Below are 15,079 nucleotides of genomic sequence, written 5' to 3'. Positions count from 1 at the left end.
GTCCCCACCTACTGAGCACTTACTGTATATAAAGTCCTCTACTAAGAACTTTTTCTGCAGTTTTCCTACAATTTTTTTTTTAATGGAGTCTGTCTCTGTTGCTGAGGCTGGAGAGCAGTGGCACGATCTCCACTCACTGCAACCTCCACCTCCCAGGTCCAAGCGATTCTCCTGCCTCAGCCTCCGGAGTAGCTGGGATCACATGTGTGTGTCACCGCGCCCAGCTAATTTTTGTATTTTTAGAGGAGACATGGTTTCATCATATTGGCCAGGCTGGTCTTGAACTCTTGACCTCAAGTGATCCACCCACTTCGGCCTCCCAAAGTGCTGGGATTACAGGCGCAAGCCACCGCGCCCAGCCCCACAATTTTTTTTTTTAACAACTTTGTTAAGAAGTGACCCCTTACAATGGTAGGCGACACTTACAGCAAACTTCACACTGCTAGTAAGTGGTAAAACTGGAATCGATTCCTGAGTTTTATGCTGTGGATACTTTCTTTCCCTTGTAGAAGTTTAGTATCCAAACCATGTGCCCGGGGTAAAATCACAGCTGCCACGAAGCCATTACGAACAATCAGTGCTGAAGTGGAAGAACAAGATGGCCAAACAGAAAGCTCCACCGATCGTCCCTCCAGCAAGGACCAGTTTAACAAGTGTCGACACAAGAAACGCCTTCACAAGAACCAAAAACCAGCAAGGAAATCCGGACCAAACTCGGCGGATGCCTGCCCATGAAGGGAGCGTTTAAAACAGCCCCAGCCAGGAGAGAATGGCCCGCCCAGCGGTCAGAACTTGAGTCTCTGTAAAATCAGTGGGGCTTCCCCTCTCAAGCAAGTCCCTGCATTCCCCTTTGAAAATGGAGTCTCGCAGACTTATAATAGCCACATATATCTGGCCTTTCTGGGAACTGTCCTAGAGACTGGCAAATTTTCTTTCTATTATTTATTCTGTTAAAAAGCCCTCCCCATCTCTTTTCCATAGGTCTTTAGAAAACAAAACTGTCTTCTTAAACCTTTGAATGAGTTTAACTTTGTCTCTTCCATCCACTCTGCACCTCACTGCCGCCCAGTCTAATCAGGAGGGTTATCTTAAAATAAAGGTATGTGGACATTTGAAACAGTTCTAGTCGATGACTTGCTTTATTCTGTTCATCTTGAGGATGCTTGTCAAAGCAAAATTTGGGAAAAAGGATTGTTTTTCAGAAGAAAAATGAAGCACTCTAAGTGTACGAGGAACAAAAGTACTTTTGTATTTTACTTCTCTGCAATTGCTACATTTGAACATTATTATTGACTTTTTTCCTTTGAGGGAATGTTGCAATGAATTGAATGATTAAAGAAAACCTTTTCAGTTGGTGCTGTTTTCTCCTGATAATAAGAATCAAAATTACACTCCCGAATAACAAGGTTTAAAGAAATAGATTCTGCCTCGGCAATTTGTAGACTTCTTCATCTTTTCTTCTTAGAAAAAACCCACCTCGCAACTCTGAAATAATAAGGCGAGATACAGAACAACAATGGCAAAGCCCCCCCATCCTCCGCACTGCCTGTTCACAGTATCTTGCCATCCGGGGTTATTACCTCTACTTTGTTGATGAAAAAATTACTTTCAAAGGAGCCTTAACATTAGTTTTCATTTAAGTGATTTCTCATTCCGTTCAGGTATCACAAATCACAGAGAAAAATGTTTGAAATTACCCCTGCTCTCAAAAGGCTAGATGTATTTAACACACATTTATTGAGTATTCACTAAGTTCTGAGTAGAGAAATCTCATATACGAACTCAAAGGTGCACAGAGCAAAAGTGAAGAGATGTATGAAGCCACCTCCCAGTCCCCACTGGTCTCAGGCCAGCTTACCCTATGGGAGGCGCCCCTTCTGCAGTTGTCATGGCTGGGCGTCAAGTGCTCAGGACTAATGCTGTCTGTGCTACTGTGTTCAGATACTTCCAAATATTGCTAAGAAAGGGTGTCTTTCCTACCCACTCAACCCAAATGAAATGCAGTGATATGTGATATTGTCAGATTTTCTCAGTGTGAGGCAGAAGAAACACAGGGGATTTGCTTCTGCTTGTACTGAGTAGTCTTAGGCCATTTTAAACCCCTGATTGAACCTCAGCGTTCTCATCTGTAAAACCAAATGCTAATAATATGTATCTATAAAATAAAATTATATGAAAGTGCTTATAACCTCTGAATCTTTAGGGTTCTTTTCTTTTTATTGTGAAATCTTTCTCTAAAATCAACCTCATCAAGAACACTCATGAGGGAAGGGAGGGATTTAAAAAGATACGAGTTATTTTCCAGTCAGTGGTGATTGTAATATAGTTAGCAAATGCAGTTTTTATTTATTTATTTTTTTTGAGACGGAGTTTCGCTCTCGTTACCCAGGCTGGAGTGCAATGGCGCGATCTCGGCTCACCGCTACCTCCGCCTCCTGGGTTCAGGCAATTCTCCTGCCTCAGCCTCCTGAGTAGCTGGGATTACAGGCGCATGCCACAACGCCCAGCTAATTTTTTGTATTTTTAGTAGAGACGGGGTTTCACCATATTGACCAGGATGGTCTCGATCTCTTGACCTCGTGATCCACCCGCCTCGGCCTCCCAAAGTGCTGGGATTACAGGCTTGAGCCACCGGCAAATGGAGTTTTATAACTTGAAGACAGCCTTAGGGATATTATTCCACTTCAACCTGACCAAAACCCTGCAGATAAGAGAAACGCTGCAGCTTTAGCCCCATTTTGTGTGACTGAGAAATTGGGCTCTTGAAGTTCTTGTCCACATGAGATCAGTTTATAAATCCTAACTAGTGAGTGTTCATGCCCGAGGGTTTCCTCAGGGCGTGGGATGATGTGCCTGACCTCTGGCTGATATTTGACTGAAGAGGCCAGATGGAAGAGGCCTGACGGACTGACCAGATCTGTCTTGGTCTTTAATGGGCCCAAGTCTCTTGAAGGATGAGCTGGATCTGTTTTTCAGCTGATATGGGAGTTATTCTTAAGGGATTTAAATACATGCCAAAATGAGAAAGATGTTGACTTCTATTTACTAATAATATTAGGCACTAAAAATGTCACACTTCTGATGTACAAAAAAATTTGTCATTAATTCTTTAAAATACACATCTTCCTGTTGAGTAAATTAAATGATCAAGGTTTATGGCATTGATTTTCAATGTAGTTTATGGTGCAACCTTTACATCATTACTGTGTGAACTTCGGACCACAGTATTATGAAAAGATAGGCTGGTTTATGGCTCTGGGAATATAAATTTAAACATTAATACATTTTCCATTTTGTAAGGCCTATTTTCAGGTTATTGCCATTATGATGAAAATAAGAAGTTACTTATTCTGAAAATGTATTTCCGGTCCTGATCACGTTCAGCTGTTTTTGTAGAGCTTTCCATTTCATTGTTAGGGTGAAGAAAACTTTATTTTCATCAGTGGGTGGAATCCGGGTTGCATTTACAAGTGTGTTTTATTGAAATCATCTAACTATTAGCAAATAGTGTGGTAAGAGGAGGGTAAGATGATAGTTGTCCTTAACACCATGGCAAAATACAAGTGAAACACCTTCACCAGCCAGATCTTACACTCATGTTTATGAAGCTCTACAGACAATATAATAGCTCTTACTATTTAAGAAAACCCTCATATACTACTTACACTGTATTTACACTAAAATTATACTATGTATTATACTACTTACATTGTAACTAAATGGATGGACTTTGAAACTCATTAATTTATCTTTAGTCTAGGACTTTTTACAGAAAGGTCAGCTCATAGCAGTTTCATTTAAACCATTTTCCCCCATAAATCTTTAAGACCTAATCCAAAGCACTCCCAAAACTCAGTGTTTCCAATAATATCGTTTCTCCTCTTCCTTTATAACACTTGCTCTTCAGAGTCCTTTGGAAAATGTCATAGAGGACTTGCTACTCTATTTTCTGTCTTTCCTTTCATTGATTCTACTCCACAGTCAGATAAGTACATAATAATATTAGAAGGAGTGATTTTTTTTTTTTAGCTTTTAAAGGGCGCATAATGCTATTTCTGGGGGATGCCTCAGTTGCACCTTTCAGAAATGTACACTTTTCCCAAAAACAACTTCCCAAGTATTTCTCATGTGCTCTTTGCGAATTTTGAAGACATATAATTTATAGCTGACAGAAAGGGGACTCCATGGTGAAAATGCTAAGAGTCTCCTGTAGCCCACCGCATGGGAAGAGCCTGGAGTCCACACACCTTCATGGCTGCCAGAGGACAATGGCATCATTAAGGCATTTATTTCTGTTTTTATTTTGTTGTTGTTGCCATTATTATGTTATTTTATAGATGAAAGTAAATTTGGGGAGAGTGGCCAGGGGCAAGTTAGCATGGAGTAACAGCAGAGCTGTTTAGTGGCTTGCTGGAGCCAGGCTGCCTGGCCTGTGTCCTGTTCTGCCCCCATTAGCTGTGTGAGCACCAGCAATGTAGATGTCTGGAGGCCTCCACTTCTTCATCCGTAGGTTAGTGGTAATCATGGTGCCATCTGCCCAGGGTGTCAGTGAGGATGAATGCTAATACTTGTGCAGAGCTCAGAGTGGTGCCTGGTACAGAGGAAGCATTCCATAAAGGTTTGTTCTTACTGCTGTCGTTCTATCATTACTATGTCTAAGAGGAGTTATGATGAATAACTTACAGAAAAAAGATGAAATGCATTATAAATAAAAGTTTAGCTGTCATTATAACAAAGGCATTGCCAAGGGCAACAATACATACTGTGAATGCCCTGTGTAGAGAGGATGCCCCCTTCCTTAAAGTGTTTCCTTCCCATTCTAATTGTTGTCTTACAGAGAGAGCCTCACAGAAAATCGTGGTGTCATGGTGAGTATTTGACAATCGACGACATCCTCCAAGGAGTAACACGTTACTAGGCTGTGTTTGCCTTGACCCTCTGCTTCCAACCTAACATTTTATTGGTTGAATAAGCATCTAGATTTGTTTTAATTCTTAGGCTGTTGATTCTTAACCACTGGCTTAAAAACAAACATCATCTTATTAAGAACTGAGTGTTGATAATATTTATCCAGTGGAGAAGCCACGATGGGCCATGGCACTTTATTTATAAACAAATACACGTAGATTATTGAAACCAGATTATGCTGTGGCTTTTCAAGAAAGGCAGTGAACCCGAGACATTCTATTGGACCAAGAGAAATAGGCATTTCTTATATTATTAGAGAAATCAGATCTTTTCCTGCCCTCAAGGAAACCCCATGACTGAAGTTCAGTTTGTTGAAGTCTGTGATGGTAGAGAATTCCCTTTCTTGCATTGGGAAGGCTTGCTTCATGTTCAGGTAAAATGCGCCCAAGCTAAAGTGAACATAAATGAACCCCATGTTAGTAATTAGCAGCATGGTCATCTAATGTATTGTCCACTTAGGTTCACTTTGTAAGCATAAAAGGGACACTGATCTTAATTTTTCAGGGACAAGTAGTTTCAAGTGGGGGCAGGAGAACCAGGGAGATTCTAAATGTTTAAAAAGAATCTAGCATAGCAAATGCTTGGAATAATGCCATGAAACCATTAAACCTCTGAACCGAGTCCAGGGGGGTTTCAGATGCCAGAACCTTCCTGAACCAGGAATGGGCATAGAAACCGTCTCTGATCTGCTACGTAACCTAACTGAAGGAGAACCAACCACCTACATGGGAGTCAGTATTTCTAATTCCCTCTCTGGTGATTTCTGTCTGTGGATGGCTCACTTGAGTTTGCAAGCCTGTGAAAACGCATTGGATAGTGATAGAAGATATATAAAGTTTATATAGCTTGCTGGATTGTTATAAAAAGTAGCAATAAGATTATAATGATCATATAAAGCAGGTTCTTAAGCCCCTTAATTCCTTTTATTCACTGAATGGCCTTGGGCATCATTCAAGTACTTCCTCAAGTTAGTAGAAATTGTGCTCGTGTTCTTCCTCAGCATTGTGGGAAATAGCAGTAAAAGTTATTTTTACTATTAAAGTAAAGACAGGAAATATGCAGCTCATAGGAAAAGATTTTCAGCCAGATTGTCATATGAGAATGGGAGAGAATTGAGGTCAGCAAAGAGTGTTAAAAATCCCGTGATGTGAAATTTTCATTTAATGCATGGATGTAGCCTCTGACCTAGAAGAGGACAGTTATTGATGAATTCTGCCAATGTCCATTTTTGCTGCTCCCAAAGGCAGACTAAAGGCCATTATTATGTTTATTATAACATTAAAAAGTATGGTTTCTTTTATGTTCTCAAGGAGTAAAAACTTTCATTTCATCTAGAATGGAGATAATTACTTTGAAAATTTTCCATTCAAATTATTTTTAAAGCGATGACTACTTATGACTTGTAAGACATAACTTAAGAAATTCAAAGCAAAAATGAGAAGAGAGAGCTGATCAAAGCCAGGGGAAGTGTTTTGTCTTTCCAGCAGAGTTTCCAGCTGGTCAAAAGCACTTAATAAATAATGCTACTATTGTTACTATTACCTGAATTATTCTTTTAATTCTTTCAACTGTCTCACTAAGTCCCGTGGATATATCTGAATAATTCCAACATTTATTTTTCTGGTCTTGATTTCTCTGGGCTACAAACTCATATAACTAATTGCTTACTTGACATCTTTAGGGTCGTGTGTAGTAAGATATCTCATGCTAATCATAGTCAAAACAGACATGGATTTTTATCTCTTAAAATTCTCCCAGGGCCGGGCGCGGTGGCTCAAGCCTGTAATCCCAGCACGTTGGGAGGCCGAGGCAGGTGGATCACGAGGTCAAGAGATTGAGACCGTCTTCGTCAACACGGTGAAACCCCGTCTCTACTAAAAATACAAAAAATTAGCTGGGCACGGTGGCGCGTGCCTGTAGTCCCAGCTACTCGGGAGGCTGAGGCAGGAGAATTGCCTGAACCCAGGAGGCGGACATTGCGGTGAGCCAAGATCACGCCATTGCACTCCAGCCTGGGTAACAAGAGCGAAACTCCATCTCAAAAAAAAAAAAAAAAAAAAAAAAAAAATTCTCCCATCTCAGGTCTTTAACATTCATACCTTTATTCATTTTTCCTGAAATATTTACTGAGTGTCTGCTAAGTGCAAGGTTTGTAGACAGTGGTAATACAGCAGCGTGTAGACAGGCAGCAACCTGTGCCTTCATGGGAATTGCTCACTGATGTGGGAGACACAAAATAAACACACATGTGCTGTCGTGCCAAAGAGTGGTGATTATGCTGATAAAAATAAAGCCATAATAAAGTTCTCAGAGCAGTGAATATATAAGCGTTTGATATGTAATATAATAATATAACATCAAACTATCTTTGGCCTAAATTCTTCAATGGCTCTCTAATCCAGAGGGAAAAATAATCAAAAAATCTTTGTGGTTTGACATTTGGTCTTCCCTGCATTCGCTGTGTTCGAGCCACACTTTCTTCCCCACATATCTTGACTTTTTTGACTTTCCTCATCTCACTACCTTCCCTCCTGCCGTTTGCTCTGTCTACAATCGTGTTCTGTGTATTTTCACACATGGTTGCTTCCTTTTATGGTTCGGGACTTAGTTCGAATGCCACCTGCTAAGAGAGGCATTTCTGATATCTTCTCTGAAGTTACCACCCCCATCACTCTTGCATTTTCTACTTCATGTTATCCTTCATCGCACCTGTCATGACTGAAGAGATCTTTGTTTACTTGTTTGTAGTACATTTCCTTCCGCTATGATTTAGATATCATAAGTGACAGACTTTAACTGTGTTTGCTCATGTCTCTATGAGTGCTTAGAATACTGCATAGCACATAGTAGGCAATCAGCAGATTGGAGCAATGAATATACTATTCCTTTTAAAAATTTGGGTGAAATTTGAGAAAGTAAGATCAAGTCCTTTCTGATATGCAACCTGATGGAATATTATTCATTTTCTAGGAAATATTGACTAGTTTATACTTTACTGCAGTAGCATACCTCAAAATGCATTATCATGTTAAAGTCAGGGGAGGTATCTGGGACACACTTTGGATGTGATTTAGATGAGTTAAGGCACAGTGACTGACTCAGAGGTAATCCTTGGTGCTTAGCTTCTGAAAACTGGAGCGGCGAAATGATGAGTGGGAGAAAGTCTACTTGGCTAGTTGTGTTGCGTTGTCAAAAGAGCATCGTCAAAAGAAATACTGGAATGTATTACTGGATGCACATTTTAATACATTCCAGCATTTCCCTTTCAAAACATGAAAATACAGGTTGAAGACCAAATTGTATTATTAAAAAAAAGGAAAAAGAACAGTTTCTCAGATTAAAGGAAAAACTTCATGAAGGAAAAAAGAATGCCATTGTCATGTGTCACTGGTTATTTCCACAAATGTGTTTTATATATGAAATTAATTATGTTTTTTTTAGATGGAGTCTTGCTTTGTCACCCAGGATGGAGTGCAATGACATGACCTCGGTTCACTGCAATCTGTGCCTCCTAGGTTCAAGTGATTTGCCTGCCTCAGCCTCCCAAGTAGCTGGGATTATAGGTTTGGGACACCACGCCAGGCTAATTTTCGTATTTGTAGTAGAGACAGGGCTTAGCCATGTTGCCATGTTGGCCAGGCTGGTCTTGAACTCCTGATCTCAAGTGATTCACTTGCCTTGGCCTCCCAAAGTTCTGAGATTACAGGAGTGAGCCACCATGCCCGGCCCGTTTTATGTATTAATTTTAATTCTGGAAGACCTAGAAATTTCTTTGCTCAAAATTGTATTTTATTAACAATGTAGACAGCGAGAGGACTGTAGGTTACATAAGTACAATGATCCTTCAGAGTTTTAACTCTTAAGAATTATGCTATGGTGTGGAGATTCCTCAAATAACTAAAAGTGGAGCTACCATTTGATCCAGCAGTCTCACTACCGGGTATCTACCCAGAGGAAAAGAAGTCATTATTTGAAAGAGATACTTGCACATGCACGTTTATAGCAGCACAATTCACAATAGCAAAATTGTGGAACTAACCCAAATGCCCATCAATCAACGAGCGGATAAAGAAACTGATGTGTATGTATGTATATGATGGAGTACTACTCAGCCATAAAAGGAATGGACTAACAGCATTTGCAATGACCTGGATGAGATTAGCGACTATTGTTCGAAGTGAAGTAACTTAGGAATGGAAAACCAAACATCGTATGTTCTCACTGATATGTGGGAGCTGAGTTTTGAGGATGCAAAGGCATAACAGTGACACAATGGACACTGGGGATTTGGGGAAAGACTGGGAGTGGGGACGAGGGATAAAAGACAAATATGGTGCAGTGTACACTGCTTGGGTGACGGGTACACCAGGTTCTCACAAATCTCCAACAAAGAACTTACATAACCAAATACCACCTGTACCTCAATAACTTACAGAAAAATAAAAGAAGTATGGAAACGTCACTGAGATCTTTGTAGGGCAAAGTCACTTATGTGGTCATTTTCCAAATCAGCTGTGAGTGTGGCCTTCTAAGTCTGTATTTCTCCCGCTGTGGCTGTATGTAAACCATCATATTGTCTTTCCACGTTGGGTGGAGCCAGGGGTTTATCTTTATGAAAATGTTAAGTATTTCATGAGTTTCCGAGGCTTTGGTGCATGGGTGCCCTGCTCTCGGTGTGTTTGTGTGCTCCCTGTGTTCTTCATTGTAAATAAATCTTGCCCTCTGTTCTGTATAGTGCATATCTTGGTAGAACATTCTAGACCTAAGAGGCAGGGAGTGAGAAATATCCAGAGAGTATTAATATATTGCGATGTAGGAGAGCGTGTAGTTGTTTTTCTAAATTCTAAGAATCACCTTTTCCAGGAGGCTTCTTTGAACGCTTGTTTCCAGGGTAAATGAACATTTGCCTTTAGTAAACCACAGAATTTCCGTTAGTCACAAGGCAGGTTTGATTGTTGGCCTGCTTTCCAAGACAACTGTCCCCAGAAGAAGCCCTCAGCATTGTGAATCACTTGAATGGATAAGTTTTGAACTTTCAGGAAAAAAGGAATACCTTTTCCTTCTCCTAAATGGTACCTTTATTGTTTCTATAGTTTGGATATTTTACCTTGACTTTGTGAGAGCTGCTATCAAGGTTTTCCTGCCCACGCAAAATAGCCTTGCTGTAAAGTCAGCTAGAAGCTAGAACCCTGTCTCACGATGCATCACCCAGCCTGCATCACCGAAACCCTGGGAAATCCATGGACCTGAGATCCACAGCCTTCCCAACTCCCAGTGCACCTCTTCATCATGGTAAGGGACCCCTATTTAAGGGGATTTTCAACTTAAACCAGGTCTCATGTACTGCTGATATAACTTGTGCATTCACCATTGGGTTTGAGTTTGGTTGCTTAGGATGCTTTAACCTTTGGATCACTGATAACCTGAATCCTATTTAGCTCTGGGCTGTCACTTGCTCAGATGTTCTCCACTCCTAGCAATCTGATCTGGTTCTACCTGAGAAAATGTTGCAGCCATTGCTGAATCCCCAGTACCTGTAAGGCACATAGTATTGCCAAGTTAATGTTTATTGTTGAATTAGCTGATATTTTCTTCCTCACTTCCACTTTGCATGGCTCAATGGGTTCTGGGCTCTGGGCTCTGTACTTTTATCAGTTTTTGGCCAGTATTTCCATGCAAATATTTCTGATATTTCTCTTCTCTTTCATCCCCTGCCTCATTTTACTTCTTTGGCCCTGGCTTCTGAAGCTACAACTTGCTGCTACCTTGTTCCTGTGGCTCACAATGAACCAGGTAGATTTAATCCAGAGCACTGATTCAGATTTTAGTAGAAAGTTCAGTCTTACTGATGGGGACCCAATTTTATCTTTGGAGATTAAGATACAGATGGTAGGTGGATATTTTTCAGTATCAAGTGAAAATGAAAAAGAAGTCTTCCTATTTTAAATGCTTAGGATATAAAAAGATATAATTTCAGAAGCATTAAGATCTTAATATTTAATATTCTTTCATAATTTATACATTCTCTGTAGATGAAGCTTAGGTGAGCTGATAACTTTATAGGCTAAAAAAGATAGGTTACAAATCTAAAAATTCAAAATATGCAAAAATAAAAATAACTGTTAATGTATTTTCTGTTATAAATACTAAATAAAGCATCTATTAACTAATGCCCAATTCCTATTAAGGAAGAGTTTAATATAGACTTACACCTCATTATAATTAGTTACTAAATAATAATCTGTTTTTTCTATTTTTAAATGTAAACCCTAGAATTGAATTATAATCTTTGCTAATTAAATTATATCTACTTGAGAACTTCATTAGAATTTGAAGGTATAATATATCTAAAGCAATAGTTTAAATAATGCTGAAGTTGAGAAGGTAATCAATAATCACTGGATAGTGTTGTTCCCCTAATAAACAAGTAATAGCAGAGACCTGATTACACCCTCTGATTATGGATCTCGGTTTACTCGTGCAGACTGTGTGGAAGTTCCCTGTGCCCAGAACCTAGCTTTAGTGCTGATGTCCATGGTGAGTGTTCAGGCTGGGACTCTGATGAGGGACAGCCCTCACACTATGCTTTGTGCTTGATTGAGGGGATAAGCTATATGTGATTCTCAGGAAAAGAAACACACTCTGGTCTCCTCTTACCCCTTTCTCCTGCCTTCCTCTAAGGAATGGAATTCTGGGGAAAAAGCTTAATTCTGATATGTATATTAACAATATTTGTAGGAATAGTGAGAATATTTCACCTTTATTTGTTCAACCAACAGAAATAATCACATTAGTTCTACAGAGGTGAAGAGTAACTTATAAATGTGTGTGAGAGATAGATATTGATTGATTGATTTAAGCTTACTGTTACTATTTGTGGAAGATAGAAACCTTGAGTTTCAGAGGAAATTTGGTGGGAAGCAATGAAATGATCTAAAATGCTGGTAATGTACTTAGCATGGAAATAAATTAGTAATTCTATGTTTTGTGTGATCAAATCTTCTCCAGTCTCATCCAAAGCATAGCAGCTTTTAAAGTATTAAGCAAACAATGCATTATAAAACACACCATTGAAAGTTAAAAGATAGATAAACAAATATGCTTTTATTACCTCAATTTTCCAGAGTTAGTTATGAACAAAAATTGGTTGAATAACAGAGTGAAGTTTGAATTGTTAAAAGGTAATGTTGAATACTGCTGTGACTTTCAATACTGTTTTATACAAGCAAATGACATGGAGAGAGTGTATTAGTCTGTTCTCATGCTGCCAATAAAGCCTGTAATCCCAGCACTGTGGGAGGCCGAGGCGGGTGGATCACGAGGTTAAGAGATCGAGACCATCCTGGTTAACATGGTGAAACCCCGTCTCTACTAAAAATACAAAAAATTACCTGGGCATGGTGGCTCATGCCTGTAGTCCCAGCTACTCAGGAGGCTGAGGCAGGAGAATTGCCTGAACCCAGGAGGATTGCGGTGAGCCGAGATCACGCCATTGCACTCCAGCCTGGGTAACAAGAGCAAAACTCCGTCTCGAAAAAAAAAAAAAAGACATATTCGAGACTGGGTAATTTATAAAGAAAGAGATTTAATTGACTCACAGTTCAGCATGGCTGGGGAGGCCTGAGGAAACTTACAATCATGGCAAAAGGGGAAGCAAACACGTCGTTCTTCACATGGTGACAGCAAGGAGAAGTGCAGGGTGACTGCCTTTTATAAAACCATCAAATCTCATAAAACTTACTCATTATCATGAGAACAGCACATGAAAACCCACCCCCCCCCACCATGATTCAAGTAACTCCCACCGGGTTCCTCCCACAACATGTGGGGATTATGGGAACTACAATGCAAGATGAGATTTGGAGGGGACACAGCCAAACCATATCAAAGGCACAGAGAGGGAGGGAGGGAGGGAGGGAGAGAGATAGAAAGGGGGAGAGGATTAGAAAAAGAAAGATATTAGCAGTATGTGTTTTTGCAAATAGTTTAAAAACAAAATACTTATTACTCCTTTTAATCTTTTACGTTTTTGCTGCTTTGCACAGAGAGGAAAGTGGCAGGGAAAGCATGTTACCACATTTGGGTATAAGGGACCCTCATGTCCTGCACTTCCCTTAACCAGGAAGACTATCTTGAAAGACTAGGTTCGCTGACTCCCGGGTGGCACCAGCTCACTCCATCCAGCTGCTACCTCTGCTTTTGCAGCTGCCTAGGCAGCTTCCAGCTGCTTTCTAAACTGTGACTCTTCCTCTGTTTCCAGACCTTCTGTTCATGGCTGAATTCCAGGTGGAGGTTCATAATAATAGCATGAAATCAATTCATATATTGTCAGATTGCCTGGGTTCAAATCTCAGCTCTGCATATACTGGTGGGTACTTTTGGGCAGCTTGCTGACCTCTCTATGTCTCAGTTTCCTGGTCTGTAAAATGGGGATAATACTAGCATGGTTGTCATGAGAATTAAATGAGTTAACAAAAGTTCACATAGTAGTAATTCATTAAATGTTAGCTGTTACTCCTTTCCTCTCCAGATGTTCACTTGCTTCTCTTCAGGCATCCACCATCAAAGCTAGAAAGGGAATTAAAACAGCTACGTAGTTAATAGGCAAGGCATAATCATACATCTTCCAATTTTTGACCAGTTCAAGAACTGGATTACTTTCCTTTCACATCTCTAGTAATGTGTCTATTGAGATTAGAACTTCCAAATCCTGCTGGTTTTGGACAGACTAGCTCGATAGAAGTCTGAATAGTTCTTACATCGTCTTCTCTTGTGAGTTTCTTTGGAATTTCTTTCAATCTGCAATATGGCCATTTAATTTTTCCTGCACATCTAATTTCTTCTTGGAATCAAAGGCAATGCCAAGCGACAAGGTTGTGAGCTATTTCACTCTGCCAGTGGAAATGACGAGGTAACTTTTAACACTTTGCAGAGTAACGCGCGTGGAAGGATTGTGCTGGGTTTGCTTAATAGTGCTCAGGAGGACATGCTGTAATGTGAGCAGGCTGGTTCTATTTCAAGAAAATAAGATTGGCCTTAGAATGTCATCTCTTCGGTGCCCCAAAAGTAAAGCTTCACTAAAATGACAATCAGCGGGTAGGTTCAAGGATCCCTGATGGAATGTTATTGGTTCAGCTGTGATGATTGGGAGAAGGGAGTTGATAACTTAGGTGTGAGTATTAGATGCTTAGCACAGCTGTGCGTGGGAATTGAGGGTAAAGGGCTCCTAGATTTTGTTGCCCCCCCTTTTATTGAGATGGAGTTTCACACTGTTGCCTGGGCAGGAGTACAGTGGCACCATCCCGGCTCACTGAAACCTCCGCCTCCTGGGTTCAGACAATTCTCTTGCCTCAGTCTCCCAAGTAACTTGGATTACAGGCGCCCACCACCACATCCAGCTAATTTTTTGTATTTTTTCATAGAGATGGGATTTCACTATGTTGGCCAGGCTGGTCTCGAACTCCTGAACTCGTGATTCGCCCATTTCGGCCTCCCAAAATGCTGGGATTACAGACGTGAGCCAGAGTGCTCAGCCCAATTTTGTTGCATTTCTTAAAGGAACCTCTTCTTTTTATCTAGTACTTGTCCTGAATAGTGTGTGTCAGAAGGAGAAATGGCTGGCAAGGGTCTAAGAGTGAATCCCCTGTCCCATCACAGCACAATAATGGTGCTCATGATGAATACAGTTTCCTTGTTTAATTAGATGATTACTATAGCTGTTCCATTTCACCTCTTATGTCATCAGCATTTCAGGTAGAGATACAGAAGAGGTAATTGGCAAAGTGGCTGTTTTCATTTTTTTCTACATTGTCTAGGATCCAAGACCTTGACACAAGTTATTTTAAGTGACTTCTCAGAGTCTCGAGTCTGCATCTGTAGCTGGCGAGCCCCCACCATGGTGGGTGAGGTGAAGTTCTTCCTTCCTACTGCCTTACTCCTTCTTCACCACTATCCCCCCATCTAATTAATTAGAAAGTATAGAAAGGAGTCTAATTATGTAATGAGTTGAACTTTATTGGATGTGAAAAGTTCATGTATAATTTTAGAATGTATTATCTTAGATGATGGACTGATCAGCTTTGAGCCAGGAAAGAGCTGAAAAGAATTGGCA

General features: G+C 40.2%; 1 protein-coding gene across 2 annotated transcripts in view; it reads left to right on the top strand.

Moving 5' to 3' along the window:
- FBXO15 (F-box protein 15) overlaps nucleotides 1–15,079 on the top strand; it is a 448,818-nt gene that overhangs the window by 338,548 nt on the left and 95,191 nt on the right. For both annotated transcript variants that reach the window (XR_013525945.1, XR_013525946.1), the window contains exon 12: nucleotides 10,062–10,260. The gene's annotated coding sequence lies outside the window, so the exon portion shown is untranslated. The remainder of the gene's footprint in view (nucleotides 1–10,061; nucleotides 10,261–15,079) is intronic.

This window comes from Callithrix jacchus, chromosome 13 (assembly GCF_049354715.1).
Source record: "Callithrix jacchus isolate 240 chromosome 13, calJac240_pri, whole genome shotgun sequence".
Taxonomy (NCBI): Eukaryota; Metazoa; Chordata; class Mammalia; order Primates; family Cebidae; genus Callithrix; species Callithrix jacchus.
This window is presented reverse-complemented; position numbering and strand designations above follow the sequence as displayed.